The sequence below is a fragment of the Hibiscus syriacus genome, unplaced genomic scaffold (genome assembly GCF_006381635.1).
Source record: "Hibiscus syriacus cultivar Baekdansim isolate YM2019G1 unplaced genomic scaffold, ASM638163v2 tig00019141_pilon, whole genome shotgun sequence".
NCBI classification, from domain to species: Eukaryota; Viridiplantae; Streptophyta; class Magnoliopsida; order Malvales; family Malvaceae; genus Hibiscus; species Hibiscus syriacus.
Genome location: NW_024062465.1, coordinates 141,253 through 146,762, shown reverse-complemented (window position 1 = coordinate 146,762; position 5,510 = coordinate 141,253). Strand labels below are relative to the sequence as shown.

Below are 5,510 nucleotides of genomic sequence, written 5' to 3'. Positions count from 1 at the left end.
AAAAGTCCTAACTTGAAACATTTCGCAATCTTTTATCCTCTTTGCAATCATACGCCACGTACAGTTTTTGTCAATCATACACCTTGTTTCGAAACGATCTTTGCTTGATTTGTTAACTTTTAGTTGATAGCCATCTTCCACACATTTCGTATACAAAGCTATCTTCAAGTCTTCCTTTATATCAAAACAATCATCTTTCTTGATACGAATAATTTTTGTGTAACAATCAACTGCTATCTTTACCAACTCTTCTTCCGGTATCTGAAGTAATTCTGGCATAATCCAGTTATACTCCCGTGGCATTTTCTTCGGGGATTTCTTCTTCTTCTTTTTCTTCTTCAGGGTTATATGAATTACAGAATGGTTGTTCAACATGTTCATTCACAGTCGTAACTTCCTCCTCATTATCATCACAACATCTTCCTCGGCAGCGGCTGTTTCATCATCAAAATTCAGTATTGACCAATATCAAAATCATTACACGCAGGGTCTGTTTCTTCTTCTGAAACATCATCAAAATCCGAGTATTGACCAATATCAAAGTCCGGGTATTGACCAAGATCAAATTTCGAATACTGACTAGTACTCACAATTTTTTCTGTTGGCTCATCATCGTCTAACTGGTCAATACGAAAACCGAAATTTGGTGCTGAAAGTTGATTGGATTTGGATTAGGGAAATGTTGTGGGTTTTGAGATTGTGTTTGGTATTGGAAATGTGGTGAAACAAAATTTGCTTGGTGATGCAATTATGGTGGAACCATTAAATTTTGAGCATCATAAACTGGGGTTGAAAAACTTAGTTGATTACTACCCGCTACTGACCCAACTTCACTACTTCTAGGTTCAACAACATACAATGTAACATCATCTTGCGAAACACTAATGTAATCAATGAATCATTCAACATCTTCATTGTCGGTTAACAAATAAACTTTACATTTTCTCTGATAAGATAGTCTAAATTCACTTAGGGGCTCTAAATTCAATTTATTTGCAACACATAACATTAGAGTTTCATAAGTTAACTTTTTAATGACAGCTTTAGTTGAAGATTCATGGGTAAAGACATATATTGTAAAGCACCATGAACATTCTCCCACGACCCTCCAAACACAAATCTATCCAAACATGATCAACATTAGATGATTTCATTATTGTAAATTAATTTACTAAACAAACGAGCTGCGAAACTAAAACCTGTTGCCGGATGGGAAGGATGTCGTTGGATATAGGATGTCGTTGGATATAGGAACGGATGTCGCCGAGAGAGTGATAAATGGAGATGGAATGAGTTGCGATTTAGGGATTTAGGTTATGAGTTGTTGCTGCTGCTGCGTAGTTATATTACCAAAACATTTGTGTTGCGAAACCAAAACCTGTTGCGAATTTGAAATTCAGTGTTGCGATAGTCAGAATCGCGTTGCGTTTTACATATTCGTATCACGATAGTCAAAATTGCGTTGCGAATCTGGAAACTGATTTGCGATACTGGAGATCGCGTTGCGATTTAGAGATCACATTGCGATTTTGTTGGTCATTTTGGCAAATCGAAAAAAAGTTGGTCAAAATCGTATATTATAAGGCATTTTCGGTCACTGAGGTTATTTTCTCTTTTTTAAATGGCTCAAAGGCTTGAATACACGACACATTATGCTTAGCCCAATGAAGTGACACATTATTCCAACCGTTGGGCACATATCGTTCCGCCCGACTATAAATGGAGGATTTACCGTAGTAGTTGTAAATCCCCTTCTTTATATCTTGGTTCTCATCTTGTTGTCTCTTCTTAGTGATTTTTTCTCTGATTTTCACATGAATTTATTTCTATGACGATGATGAAGACTGTTACGAAAGTTGTGAAGAAGAGAGAGGCGAAAATAGAGATGAATTGTCGATGATAGATAGATAGTGGTACATTTAAATGCAAAACTCAACGACTTAAGGTTAAGAATCTATTACTAAGTCATGGTAAAACTAAAAATAATATTCTTTGTTAATACACTATATATTATTCTATAATAAATAAAGTTTTAATTAATGTATATTCATTGATGTGCTTTTTAAATAGGAGTGTCAAGTGTGAATTTAAGTAATTATAGAGGAAAAGTCCAAAAGGAAAAAGAAAAAGTAGGAAAGGGTAGAATTATATACTCTATTATGTGCTCTGGTGTACATCCCCACTTTCCGTATGATTACAAATATGCAATACGTTCAATGCACTTTATACACTGTATTATTGGAGAATTAGTATACGGACCTCACTCATCTTATCATTTATGGTCCCAATTAATAAAATTCATCTATCTTAAAATAATTTTTAAATAATTACTCTCTTTATTTACATATAAGTAAGAAGTGAATGAGATGAATGAGTTTTATTGACTGAAACCACAAATAGCGTAATAAGTCGAATCCATCTAATAATTTTTCTTCTATATAAGTCCCTCCTCTATTACTCAGAAGAAAACCCCTTTATTTTCTGCTCCTTAGCTTAAAAAATCTGTTCTCATATATAGTATTAACCACAATGGTATTTGATGAAATTTGTAACACCGCCCTGATCTCGGTCTGGGCTGCCTTGTTAAGCATGAAAAGTTTACTGAGTTGGATGTTCATCAACAAAATAAGAAGAAATTGTTCCTCAAACACGACCACTTTCTTCCATCTCTTCTCTCCCTGGCTCCATCATTTGACACTGCCACAAGAACCCACGCCATTGATGCCTATCACCAACATCAAGCCTCATATTCATTTTCAAACTCTAGTGTTAAGAAAGAGAGAGATCTGGGTGATGACCAAGAGGTGGTGTTGGAGAGGGTTTCTTCAAGGGTAGTTAGTGATGAAGATGAAGATGGTAGCCCCAGAAAGAAACTTAGGCTTACCAAACAACAATCTTCCATTCTAGAACACAACTTCAAACACACCACTCTCAATACTGTACTCCATCTTTCTTTCCTTTATATATATATATATGTCATTATGTGTGTGTGTGTATGTGTTCATAAGACTGCTCTTACTTGTATTTGACAGAAACAGAAGCAAGCTTTAGCTGAACAGCTGAACCTAAGGCCACGCCAAGTGGAAGTATGGTTCCAAAATAGGAGAGCCAGGTTTCTATTTCTATATTGACCTATATAGTGTATATGATCTTTCAATGCATGGGTATTTTGTTTCACTTATTTTTACACAGGACAAAGCTTAAACAGACTGAAGTGGACTGTGAGCTACTGAATAAATGTTACGAAACACTAACAGAAGAGAACAAGAGGTTGCAGAAGGAACTGCAAGAGCTTAAAGCATTGAAACTAACAGCTCCGTACTATATGCAGCTGCCGGCAGCTGCCGGCACCCTCACCATGTGCCCTCGCTGTGAGAGGGTTGTCAATGTGGGTGAAAACCCTTCGACGGCCGCTTTTTCATTGGAGCAGAAGTCTCAATTTTTCAGTCACTTTACTACTCACCCATCGGCAACTTGTTACGCCAACTTCTTGTAGCCACCACATGTATATACATATATATATATGAATTGAATGTGGTGATTAAAGCTTACTAGATTTATATATATATAAATGGCTGTCCCTTTTTCCCATATATATGGGGTAAGGGGAGGTAAGATAATAGGCTACTCCCAACATCAGGTTGAGTAAGAGACCTCCGAATTATGAAATGCCCTCCGTGGGACTCGATCCCACTACCTCAAGATTAAGAACCTTGTGCTCTACCAACTGAGCTGGATGGTCATTTCTAGATTTATATCTATATGTTGCTTGTATAAAAGTATATATTGATTTGTATATACTCTTAGCAAAAACTGAAAAGGTTTTTGTGCTTCCTATCTGTTTGAAAATTCTATATACTATCTTTACATTTTGATTCATGCAGTGAAGCTAGGGTACATTTTGCATGAGGGATAGAATATTATAATTCCTTTTCTAATAGATTAATGATGTTGTAAAAAATTGCATTGGTGAAAGTTATTGGGTCTTTTTATCTAAAGATCATCTTAAAATAACATTCTTTTCAGTTAAAATTGATTAAACAAAAACTCAATTAAAATTACCCTAAGTAAGTTACTTAAAGACACATAGAGAAAAACAATATGATGAACAAAATAGTTAAGATAGAAATGATAGGAAGAGTGAAGATAATGGAAAGGACCATTTAAAACAAAAGTAATTAAGATATGATTAAGACGATAATTATGAGGTTTGAATAATTGATTAATAATTAAAATTTGACTTTGGGCTTCTGGGATTGTTTCATGTTGGATTAGTGTCAAATTAATCATTAATTAGCTTTGACATTTGTTAAGCCAAAAATCTCAAAACTGTCCAAATGTAATCATTAATGTTCCCTAATTTTTCAATGAATTTCAGCCCTTACAAGAAAAACTTTCAGGATTTAAGTTAGATCTCTTACCCTTTGGGGCTTCGATTAAAATAGTATGGTCACTTTGTTAAAAGCTTATAAAACGAAAATGGCATGAAAATAAATGATTAATGTAAAAATAAGTGTATAAACTATGTTATTTGTTAATTTTAGGTGTTTAAAGAATTTTTTGTTAAAAGCAAGTGTCTAACATTTTATCTGTTATACTTTTAAGTGTTTATCACGTAATGACCGTTAAAAAATCGTTAAGTAACACATGTCATTGTTATATTTTTTCTAAAATTTTTATATTTTTTAAAATAAAAATATTATTTTAAAAAAATTATAAAAAATCCCTATGTGCGTCGTTCCCACCCGTCCCCTACTTTTTCTCCCTCTTGTCCCCCTGCAATCTCCCTCCCGTCGCCGTCGTTGGTATCATTGCATGTGTTACCATCATCGACGTTTCCGTTCTTTAAAGAAGAAAACCCAAATTCAAATTTAATTATTTCAACTTCATATGAAAAAAAATACTCAAAATGAATTTTGCTCAGATTTTGAATACCCCGAAATTCTACCCACTATTCCCATGAATGCTCCATTGATTTTCAGGGGGATGAGAATGAAAAACACTTAAATAACAAATACTCAGAAATTCTACCCACTGTTGCGATGAATGCTCCATTGATTTGCAAGGGGGATGAGAATGAAAACAAGCATCAACAAAGGAAATGAAAGAAGTTGCAGTCCATGACCAATCCATTGATTTACAGGGGATGGAGGATGGGGACGAAAGAGGGAGGGGGAAGACGGGGGATTGAATGTAACTATCGTTACGATGTAGGTACCTAAAATTGTAACAAAGAAAACATTACACATATGTTCTTAAGAAAAATTTCTTTAAATACCTAAAATTAATAAATGACATAATTTATACACTTATTTTTGTATTAAGTCGAAAATAAAAATGGATCTAAGAACTATGAACACCAAAGCGATACAGGCAACTGGCATTGCTTTTAACTCTAGTTATATAGATCTGAAAATGAACGATGAACGATGATCATGGATTATTTTAACTTATAAGTTATGTTTTCACTTTTTTTTTTTTTATTGACGACCAAATATATGATCTCCTCA

At 34.2% G+C, this 5,510-nt stretch overlaps 1 pseudogene; it reads left to right on the top strand.

Annotated features, from left to right (window-relative positions):
• The first annotated feature begins 2,529 nt into the window (after positions 1 to 2,529).
• On the top strand, positions 2,530 to 3,597 carry LOC120209546 (annotated as a pseudogene).
• The last annotated feature ends 1,913 nt before the right edge of the window (positions 3,598 to 5,510 follow it).